The sequence below is a fragment of the Cynocephalus volans genome, chromosome 15 (genome assembly GCF_027409185.1).
Source record: "Cynocephalus volans isolate mCynVol1 chromosome 15, mCynVol1.pri, whole genome shotgun sequence".
Taxonomy (NCBI): Eukaryota; Metazoa; Chordata; class Mammalia; order Dermoptera; family Cynocephalidae; genus Cynocephalus; species Cynocephalus volans.
Window position 1 is genome coordinate 36,352,132 of NC_084474.1, and position 11,939 is coordinate 36,364,070.

Genomic DNA, 11,939 nt, shown 5'->3' on the forward strand with positions numbered 1-11,939 from the left:
GTTGTATTTTTTTTCTTGTTTTTGCTGAAGTATATACCTTTTCTTTTTTCTCTTTTCTTTCTCTTCTTTTTTTTTAAACACAAACATGGATAGCTTATTTAATTTAGGTAATAAATATACAATTCCATTTAGTATTGAAACTGTGCCAGAAATGTTGTCAGTGCTTGGCAAAATCTAGCATACTTACAGCACAATGGGATCTTTTCAATAAGCATGTTTTGGAGATTTAGAATTTATTGATGAGGCTAAATAGACCAATTTTTGATAAGTGTATGTTAATTCAATGTTTTGAGATACAGCCAAAGAGCATTACTTATTTTATTTTATTTTTTTAAAAGATGACCGGTAAGGGGATCTTAACCCTTGACTTGGTGTTGTCAGCACCACGTTCAGCCAGTGAGCAACCGGCCATCCCTATATGGGATCCGAACCCGTGGCCTTGGTGTTATCAGCACCACACTCTCCCGAGTGAGCCACGGGCCGGCCCAAAGAGCATTACTTAAAAAAGGCTGTTGGCTGATTATCACCAGAAGATCCTTTGATTTCTAAATAATTCCCCATCTTTATGACATATGACTGTGCCTAGGTATAAAAGACCCAGATTTTACCTCAAAGTGCTTATCATTTAGTGGAGCTTAATTTTATGACATTGGTAGTGTTTAGGTTTTGAAGGTAAAAATCATGCCAAGTCACAGTAACCCTTGAAAATATCATTTTCTATATGGGTATACCATATGATTGCAGTTATGACAGAGTAAGATTCTACTAACCCTATACTGGTTTTTCTAGGCTCCTCGAGTAATTCTTCAGTTCCTCAGGACACCACTATTTTCACTTGTCTGGCTCTATGATCCTTAAAGTCACTCAGTGTCATCCAGATTACTCCATGTGGTGACTTGCTTGCTTCATTGCTTGAAAGCACCACTATCACTCATTACCTTGTTATTTTTTTTCATTCTTTCTCTCCGTCTTTTTATTTATTTCTTATATTCATATAAGTTTGCACTGCACGAACGCAATGCCATTTTAAGAGGCATTTATTCACAAATAACCCTGGAACAAGACCAATTGAGTTGTATTAAAAGAGGCCAGGAGCTGAGGTAGGCTGGGGAAAACAGAAAAGATTAGGAAAAGGTGATATGTCAACTGGGCTTGTATTCACTGAAATTGTTTTTTAACATTTTTTTTTTTTTTTTTTGGTGGCTGGCTGGTATGAGGATCTGAACCCTTGACCTTGGTGTTAGCAGCGCCACACTCTTACCAAGTGAGTTTAACTGGCCAGACCCGAAATGTGTTTTTTAATTGCCCATTGTGCATGTTAGGCTCTGTACTGGAGAGACACAGCATGGCACACAAAGTATACGGGTCCTGCTGCTATCATGAAATCTTCAGTCTAGTGTGGGAGACGGCCATTCATCAGATGATTACACAAATAAACATAAAACTGTAAGCACAGAAAGGAAATGCAGGTGGTGGGGACTAGAATGACTAGCGTGGCTACAGACTTCAGCAACGGGCAAAGTCAGGAAAGTGCTCAGATTTTTAAGTAAATCCTCAGTTGGTGTGATACCTCCAGCTTTGTTCTTCTTTTTCAAGATCACTTTGGCTTTTCTGGGTCTTTCACGGTTCCTTGTGAATTTTAGAATTGTTTTTTCTATTTCTGTAAAGAATGCCACTGGAATTTTGATGGGGATAATAGTGAATCTGTAGATAGATTTGGGTAGTATGCAGATTTTAGCAATATAAAGTCCTCTGATCCACGAACTTGGAATGTTTTTCCATTTGTTTGTGTCTTCTGTAATTTCTTTCATCAGCGTTTCATAGTTTTCAGTATACAATCTTTCACTTCTTTCATTAAGTTTCTCCATAAGTATTTTATTCTTTTTGATGCTATTGTAAATGGGGTTATTTTCTTAATATCTTTTTTGGTTGTTAAGTGTGTAGAAATGCAGTTGAAGGGCTGGCAGGTTAACACACTTGGTTAGAACATTGTGCTGATAAAAGCAAGGTCAAGGGCCGGCCCGTGGCTCACTTGGGAAAGTGTGGTGCTGATAACACCAAGGCTACGGGTTCGGATCCCTATATAGGGATGGCCGATTAGCTCACTTGGGAGAGCGTGGTGCCGACCACACCAAGTCAAGGGTTAAGATCCCTTTACCAGTCATCTTTAAAAAAAAAAGCAAGGTCAAGGGTTCAGATCACCTTACCAACCAGATGCCAAGAAAAACAAAATGCGGTTGATTTTTATGTTGATTTTGTGACTTTACTGAATTAATTTATTAGTTCTAACAGTATTTTTGGGGGGGAGTCTTTACGGTTTTCTGTATATAAAATCAAATCATAAGTGAGCAGAGATAATTTTACTACTTCCTTTCTGATTTGGATGTCTTTTATCCTTTTCTCGCCTAATTTCTTTGGCTAGACTTCCAGTATTATGTTAAATAGAATCGGTGAAAGTGGGCATCCTTGTCTCCTTCCTGATCTCAGAGGAAAAGCTTATTTTTTTATTTTTATTTTTTGGCAGCTGGCCAGTACAGTGATCCAAACCCTTGACCTTGGTGTTATAATGTCACCCTTTAACCAACTGAGCTAACTGTCCAACCTTTCAAAATGTATTAAAAACTTAAATGTTAGACCCGAAACTGTAAAACTCCCAGAAGAAAAACATAGAGGATAGTCTCTTGACATTGGTTTTGACAATGATTTCTTGGATATCACACCAAGAGCACAGGCAACAAAAGCATAAATAGACAAGTGAAACTACGTCAAACTAAAAGCCTCTGCACAACAAAGGAAACAATAGAACAAAAAGGCAACTTATGGAAGAGGAGAAAATATTTGCAAACCGCAATTTGATAAGGGGCTAGTATTCAAAACATAAAAGAGGGCTGGCCAGTCAGCTCACTTGGTAGAGTGTGGTGATATCACGAAAGTCAAGGGTTCAGATCCCCATACAAGCCAGTCTGTGTTATATCTCTATAAAGACTTTTTAAAAATATGAGTACAGTATATGCATGTATTGAAACAATACACTGTACCCCATGAAAATAAATATAAGCAAAATTGAAAAAAAAAAATAACTAACACAATTTGGGGGCAATATATGTTCATTAGGCGGAAATAAAAATAGCATTTTCTGAGATCCCAACATGTGCCAAACTGTCTGCAAGAGGTTCTTTAGATATCACGTGCAATCTTTAGAACACATTTGAGAGGGTGGTATTACTCCACTGTTTTTAAATGAATAATTGAGGCTCAGAGAGGTTAAGTAATTTGCAGCAAACTAGAAAGATAGGAGGGGCCAGGATAAAGAGACCCTCAGTGCCAGGCTTGAGAGTTTAGGTTTTCTTTGTTCGACAGTGGGAGCTGCAGAGGGGAATCTGAGCATGATGTGGGGGAAGGGGTGCTTTATCTGAGGTGGGAAAGAAAAGACACAATGAAATCAGTTTGGAAGCTATTGCACTAGTGTAGACCAGAAGTGATGATCTCTGTAAATACCCTCATTAGAGCGAATGCTGTTGGAATGGAGAAGGGGAACCAGATGAAAGAGGACTTCCGGATGTGAGTTGACAATTGACTGGGCATGGGAGTGGGTAGTGAGGCGGTGACAATAACTGACATTTTATTTTATAAGATTCCAGGCTGGCCAGTTAGCTTGGTTGTTAGAGAGCAGATTTATAACCTCAAGATCACGGGTTTGGATACCCATACCGGCCATCCACAAAAAAAAAAAAAAAAAAAAAAAATTCCCAGTGCACAGATTAATGTAACAAAGTAACATGTATCTACTCTGAGGCTTAATTTATACTGCTAAACTTTGTAGCTTATAAATGCAAAAATATTTAATCTCCTACTATCAAAGACATAATTCAAGTTAAATATAGATGAAAACATAAGCTAGTGAAAAGGGCACACAATCACTGTTTTACTTACTGTAAGACACTGTCCAATTAATTATTTAAGCCATAATTAATTCCTATGTCTTATAAATGATGGTCTCTATTTTCACATATTCCATTTTGGGCCAGCTCACTTGGAGATGCCCCTAAACTGTGTCTTTCATGCACCGGTTGCATAAGAGGATCTTGAGAGCTATGGGATGGCAGTCCTGCCTGCCAGCTGCTACAACTGGGGAAAGAGCTAGGCCTCAGGTGAGTCTGTGGGGAGGAGGGAGGGAAAGGGACTAGAGTGACAACTGTGGGGGAGAGGGACTAGGACTTATGCTCCCTTTACCCCCCCATTCCTCCACCCCCACCGCTCTGCTGGGTGAGGGGGAAGATGTATCTCCACCCACAAGGGGGCTCCTAAGAGTCTTCAATCACTAAATGTGTAGGTGAAGCCCCTTCGGGCTAGTGGAAGGAATTTATGAACCACCCCCCCACCCTGCTCCTAACCCTAACCACGTGTAAGCTGCACTGTGTCAACACCCTGCGAGTGGTGATCTTATCCTGTTTCCCAGCATATTCAGTGAGTTTATGGCCGAAATTGTTTAATGTTTGGTTCAGGCTGCCAGCTGAAAAGGAGGCTCTCTGAACTTCTGCCAATGTGCTGTTGCCTTTCGTTTTTTTCTGCCTAGCCCCGCAAAACTGTCGTGACAGGTGAAAATGTCTGGGAGAGGACCTTGCTGTTCCCAGTGTAGACCACCAGCAGCAGCCCTGCCATCGCCTGAGAGCTAATTATAAAAGCAGGAGATCGGGCCCCACCCCAGACCTTCTGAGTGAGGATCTGCATTTTAAACAAGCCCCCCAGGTGGTTGGTGTGCACATTAAAGTCTGAGCAGCGCTGGGCTAGCGTGCTGTCGACCAGAAGACCACTCCTCCTTCCGAGAGCCAGCGTTGATGTTCTGGGGGAGAACCTTGAATACTGATCAATGGCTACAGGATTCATCAGAATTTCAAAGGAGAAAGGAACCAGGGCACACAGTTACATTTCTAAAAGGCCCAAAGCAGGACAAAGAAGGGTTTATAGTCTTATGAGCATTTGATTGAGGGTATTTAAAACAAAACAAAACACTACTCAAGGAGCGCGTGCCATGCCCCAGGCAAGTGGGCCTTGCAATGTCTCCACCGATTAAAAGAATGTGTGTGAATCATTTTAAGGGGTTCTTTGATTTGGGGACCAAGGTACACGTTCTGAAAAGTAGAAAAACTCTTGTTGGAGAAAAAAAAGGGGGGGGAATGAGGTTTTTTTTCCCCTTTCATATTTAAGTGGAGTATTTAATACCTGGTTCTTTGACCACCGGCTCTGAGGTCTGGAATACTGTGACACAGAATGCTACGTTTCAGCAGACACCATCTGCTGAGTCACCTGCAACAAGCTTCTCAATCAGTGTGGGCCTCGGTGTTTGCCCACAGGGGGGTAAGGATACCAACCTCTCAGGGCTGTTGTTCAGGATCCTATGAGTGTGCTTGAGCACGCAGTGGTTAGACAGGAACTGGTACGTTGTAAGCTTTACTTTAGATTGTTTATAAAATGGTGAACTTGCTGCCTCTCTCCAGCCTTGCTGCCGTGAGGATAAAATCCATGCCTCTTGTCACTACCAGGCCTGGCACGGACCAGCCTCTCCTGTCTGCGACCTCGTCTCTTCCACTACTGCAGCCACACTGGCCTTCCTTCTGTCCCTCAGGCGTGCCAGCTTCATTCCCATCTGCAGACCTTGTCCCAGCCTGTTTTTTTCAGCCTGACATCCTCTTCCCAGATCTTTGCACAGGAGTCTTTTAAGGCATTCAGGCCCCAGCTCCATAACCCCTCCCTAGACAGGGCTTCCTTTCTGCAGAAACAGTCCACCACGACTTCAGGCACTCTCTAGCTACTGCTCTTTTACATTTTCTTCACAGCACGTATCATGATCTGAAATTATTATTCTTATTTATTTATTTTTTTTAAAAAGATGACTGGTAAGGGGATCTTAACCCTTGATTTGGTGTTGTCAGTACCACGCTCTCCCAAGTGAACTAACCAGCCATCCCTATACAGGGATCTGAACGCTTGGCCTTGGTGTTATCAGCACCACACTCTCCCAAGTGAGCCATGGGCCTGCCCCATGATCTGAAATTACTTTGTTTACTTGTTTACATATTTACTCTCTGACCCCCCTCATGAGGATGTCAGCCCCAAGAGGACAGGATCTTGTCCACCCCCATTTCCCCAGTGCCTACTGCAGTGCCTTGACAGGTGGCCAGAGCTCAGAGAACACTTGTTGAATGAAAGAGTGAGTGAGTGAGTGAATATACGGAACGTGAAATGCTCAAGGAAGAAACACTTGAATTTGAAGCCCCCAGGGAAAGTCAGAGTCTGCTGCCTTTGTCTTAGGTATCTACAGAGGGGAAGAGAGAAGAATGGAAACACCTGGACAGGTGGACCTTGGGAGCCCTTTCTCAGCTTCCAAGCAGCCTGTACCAATCAGCCGCGATGCCTTCAACATTGCACTGAAAATTTTTATGTTTTTACTTCTCTGTCTCCCCCATAGAACTAACTGCTCCTTGAGAAGCCTGGTCTTACTTGACTTTTATCAGTGTCTGACATCACACCAGGTAGGCATATAATATTCACAGATGTTCAATAAAAATGCTCAGTGAATGAACAAATATAAACAAATATATATATACTATTATATTTCAAGTTAATGCTAACGAAGTGACTGATTCTTGTCTTTGGGAAATACTGGATTTTTAGTAAGAGAAAGTTTGCTTTGATTTTATTTTGGATGTCTAAAGTTGGGCATGGAAATGTTGTATAAGGTGTGCTTTGGTACTTGGTGGCCCAGAGTGGATCTCAGTGGGCAGGGAGAAACCTGGGCAGTACATCAGGAGCGAAGTCAGAGGCTGAGCTTCCTTATGGCAAGAGGATGGATCGAGAAGGACAGGGACCTGTGGAGGGACACCTGGAATTTCCCAGAAGGAAGTAGGAGAGTCACCCACCCCCAGCACTGGCCTTTGTGCTCACAGTATTGGGTAACAGGCCCAGCGGGGACTCGTCCAGGGTACTAGAGGTGGGGGTGGGAGGGGTGGGGACTGAAGGAGGGCTGGGGGTCAGTAAATTACTCTCTGAAGTACCTTTACATAGATAAATGAGGGTGGGGAGAAAGGTAGAGAAACCCCCCAGGGAGAACAGAGGGAGACTCTGCAAAACCGGTACTCAGGTGACCCCTGAGAATCCAAAAGTCTTTCATCAAGCCCCACCTGAAGGCCAATTGTTCTGCAATCTACAGGCTGGTTTTGGCTCTAGGCTTATCTAAATCCAGTCTTGGGGGGGTGGGGGAGAAGGGGTTTCTTCCTTTAAAGGGGGTGGACAAATGACATAGCTCACATAACAAAAGCGTTCTTTATTGCTGAAGTTTAAATTCTTCAAAAATAAACTGCCTACAAAAGTAAGAGAGAAGTTGGACTTTGAAAAGCATTATCTTTCCTCTGCCCTCATCTATAGTGTGTACATGTACACCTCTCCTTTTTTTTTTTTTTTTTTTTTCTTTTATAGATGACCGCTAAGGGGATCTTAACCCTTGACTTGGGTCTGTCAGCACCACGCTCTCCCAAGTGAGCCACAGACCGGCCCTGTGCACCTCTCCTTTAAAACCCCTTGTGTGGGGGGCCTAAAGCAGGATCACGCTACTCTATTCCTGACTTCTGTTGGGAATAGGAATTCTAATGACAACATGCCTTGAGCCTTTTTCCAAACAAGCACAGTGTATGCCAGAGAGATACACAGAGACATGGGCAGTTTAGTGGAATTAGGGAGTTTCAGGTCATACCTAAATTAAGACTAAAAATAAGACCAGTGGTTGAACGGAAGGAATATATGGTGTTCCACATTGAAGAGTGACTTAGTACAAATTACAACCTCTTCGTGCCTCAGTTTCCTCAGTCAGAAAATGGAGATTCAGCAGTAATAATGCCTACCTAAGTCACTTGTGAGGATTAAATGAGATCATGTGTGGAAAGGATTTAGGAGAACACTTGGTCCATTATTAGCACACATTAGAACTTGAGTATCATGAGTGCTGTGTTATTGAAAAACATTTCAAATTCATTTCCATTCCACAGATAACACATTATACTTGCTGCATTTGCCTGTGGTCTGGTCTTAGTGTGGCCAGTGAAGGGGGTTGTCTTTACTAAATATTCACCTAGCACAGTGCCTGGCACACAGGGGGAGTTGAATAAATACTTGTTGAATGAATGAATGGAACTGATTTAGATGTCTTCTCTGTAAATTTCAAGAAAAAAACCACTGGAATTACAATATTGTTACAGCATTGTAAAACTGAATAGACGGGGAAAATCCAAGGTGGGTTAGAAAGAGCAGGCCCGTCCCGATTATTTTGTGTGCCACCTTGTCCTAGACACTAGGCGAATGAAGAAGAAACACAGCTCCTGCCCCGGGATTGCTGGCTCAGCGGCTAGAGGAGAAAGGGAAGAAGGGATGGCTGCCTGCCATGGCCAGCGCGGCAGAGGGCTGGGAGCTGGAGCCGGGGCAGCAGCACTGAAGGGCCACCACGGGTCAGGAGCTGGGTGTGCACATTTGTGATTCTCCACATGTGTAAGGGGACATGGCAGCGGCTCTCAAAGAATCATGGCGAAGTTTCCTTTTCTCCCTGACCTCGTTAGACCTGCATTTCTCCCCCATCACTGGTTAGAGTGGGGGTTGGGCGCACACCCTGGAGCCAGGGTGCCCATCCCGGTCCTAGGAACTCTGCGTCCTCTGGCAAGTTCCTCAGTTTCCCCAACTGTGTAATGTACCATTACAGTGAGAACTGAGTGTGTTCCTGCAAAGGGCTGAGAGTAGAGCCTGGCATGTGGCAAGTGCTGGTCACACTCTTCTGCTGACTGCTCACCTGAAGCGTGTCATTGCCACAGACGCGAGTCACTGTGAACCAGGAGGGAGCCTTGGCTGCAGGCACCCTCATGGGCCACGGGAAGCCTCAGCAGTTTAAAGGAGAGGCTCGATGCAGTCACGTTGGCATTTTAGAGAGGAGGGGACAAGCTCGGAGACCAGGTGTGAAGGAGGAGGAGGTTGTGGCGGGGCCCACATGAAAGACAGGGGTCTTGAGTTAGCTGAGAGTGAAGAGCAGAAAGAACTGGAGGCACAACTGACAGTTTAGTGAGTGGGTGGAAGTGGGGGTGAAGGTGAACTCCCCAGTTTCTCGCTTAGTGGCTGGGAGGATGGGGGTGCCAGGACCTGAGAAGGAGACGAGGAGCAAGAGGCTGGTTTGGAAGGTGACAATGGTGGCTTCAACTTTCCTCTGCTGAGCATGAGGCATCTGTAGGGATGTGGGGCTCCTGCCGACTCCCTGTTCAGAACGTGTGGTGAATCACTAGAACTATTAGCTAAATGGAAATTGCAGAAGTACTTACCTCATAGGATTATTGTTACAGTTCACACAGATCAAACACTTAAAGCACACCAAGTGATCATCGTAAGTACCACGTGAGTGTTTGCCATTATAATTCCATTTCTATTAATACATAATCTAACATTCAGAGCCCTCTGTTGTCTGTCCTCCGTGCGTGTCCCACACTCACTCACCCTCATTCCTCTCACTTGCATTGAACTTCCTTGGTCTTTGAAAACACTGGCCGCCTTTCACCTCCAGGCTGGAGAAGTCTCCACTCTCTGCTGTCTTCTGTTTAACCCCTGTTCCTCCTGCAGGTCTCAGCCAAGATCCACTCCATTTAGGAAGTTTTCCTGAACTCCCCAGGCCTGGGTTGGGCAAGGTGCCCCTCCTCTGTATCCCAGAGCACTGATCACACTATGTAGAACTTTCTGGCATGTTTCTGTCAATCTCTGTGTGGGGAGCTCCTAAAGGACAGGACCATGATGACCTCATGGAGCATTGTCTTCTTTGCATAGTGTCTGGCACACAGAAGTGTTGTCTGTACATTGTTTAGATGGATGAACTTGGAGGAGAGATCTGTGTGGGAGGCATAGATTGGGAGCCATCTGCATATGGAAGGTGAGCCTTCTGCGTACTTGACCTCCCTCAACTTTTGACCACTTATTTTTTTCTGGAAACTGTCATCCATGGTTCCAAGGATATCATCCTATTCTACTTCTGCTACCTTGACAATAGACCCTTTCTGGTCTCTTTCACTGATTTCTTTGGCCCTAGCCATGCGTTGGATATCTATTTTTCCCACATAATTTCAACTCTCTTATTGACTGCTATGTCCACGTCCAGCTTTATCTTCGCTGCTGAACTCCTGACCTATATCTCCAATGCTCACAAACATTCCGACTGGACATTTCTCAGCTAGCCAAGTGGAACGGGTCATCATTTCTACCCTCATTCCCACGCCTTCACTGAACTCTCCTCCCCTATTTCCTAGCTTGGTTAATAGGATCCCCATGTACACAGTCACTCAGACCAAGTCTTACACATTCCAATTCCTCCTCCCCTCTCCCCCTACATCCTTCCTCTCATTTATCTTGTCATTTCTGCCTCTGAAAGTCTTCAATTTGACTCCTCATTTCATTTCATTTTCAGTCAATCCTAGCTCTGCTGCTTGGACCACTATAATAGCTTCTTTTTCTTTCTTTTTTTTTTTTAAAGGTGACCGGTAAGGGGATCTTAATCCTTGACTTGGTGTTGTCAGCACCACGCTCATCCAAGTGAGCTAACCGGCCATCCCTATATGGGATCTGAACCCGTGGCCTTGGTGTTATCAGCACCACACTCTCCCGAGTGAGCCATGGGCCAGCCCTATAATAGCTTCTTAATTAACCTGTTTGTCTCCAGGTAACTTTTTTCTTTCTTTTCACATCAAATGGTGTATTAGTCTATTTTTGTTGCTTATAAGAACAAGTTGAAACTGGGTGATTTACAAAGAAAACAAAATTTATTGCTTACAGTTTCTGAGGCTGGGAAGTCCAAAGTACATCTGCTGGTGGTGACAGTGACCCAGGGGTCACACATTGCAAGATGGTGGAAGCAGAGAGAGAAAGACAGACTCTTCTTTTCTTTAAAAGCCCTCAGAACCACACCCCCGACCACCATTTTTAATCCATTCACTGCTGCATGGTCCTACAATCCAATTACCTCTTCAAGGCTCCACCTTTCAATTACCATAATAGGATTTCCCACCCTCTTAACAGTCACAGTGGGGGCCAAGTTTCTAATACATAAAACCTGGGGGATACAATTCAAGCTTTAGTGAGTTTTGGAGGGGACATAATTCAATCCACTATAGATGGGTAATGTGCCAACTTCATAGCAAGGTTTGAGGGAGGCATGTCTCACACAATCGTGGGAAAACCCAATCCAGGTGACTTTCTAAAACACAGGTCTGGTTGTGCTACCCTTTCTCTCTAAGGCCTTCCGAGGCTGCACAGCCTGTGGAGCAAAGTCTAAGCCCCTGACCGTGGCATTCAATGCCTTCACGATCTGGCCCCAACCCATTTTTCAAGCCTCCTCTCTCATCACCCCATACTTTAAAAGAACTCCATGTTCTCTGAATTGTATTAGAATTCATTGTTTAAATCTCTCTCTGCACTCCCAGATTGTGAACTCCATGACATCAGGTCCAGTCTATTCACCTCTGTTGTCTGAAGAACCTAGCAGAATGCCTCGCAAATGAGCCCAGTGGGTATCATTTAAATAACTGGCTACCAGCACTTCCAGAGAGAGTGTCTCACCCAACCCTCCTAATGGTGTGTCTTGTTCAGGGTCCTACTCACAGAATGCACTCAATAAATGTTTGAGGGAATTGTTCACTAACAGTGGAATGTAAACCCCAGGAGGGCAGGGACTGTATTCACTTCACTATCTCTCATCTAACAGTGCCTGATGCCTAACAGGTATTTATTTAGTCAAAGTATGAATGAATGAATGAAATAATCTCCTTGGCGCTACATTCTGGATAAATTAGGAATTCATTACAGCTCCCTGACTCTCCTTTCCTATTTCCATCTTAGGCTTTACTCCTAGTAGTTAACACCGCAAC

The 11,939-nt window shown here is 44.0% G+C and overlaps 1 non-coding gene across 1 annotated transcript; it reads right to left on the reverse strand.

The window, feature by feature from the left end:
- Window positions 1–11,181: 11,181 nt before the first annotated feature.
- LOC134364258 (small nucleolar RNA U13) lies at window positions 11,182–11,282 on the reverse strand. The gene has a single exon (XR_010021815.1). It is a non-coding gene; the product is annotated as a small nucleolar RNA U13 (small nucleolar RNA).
- Between the last annotated feature and the right edge of the window lie 657 nt (window positions 11,283–11,939).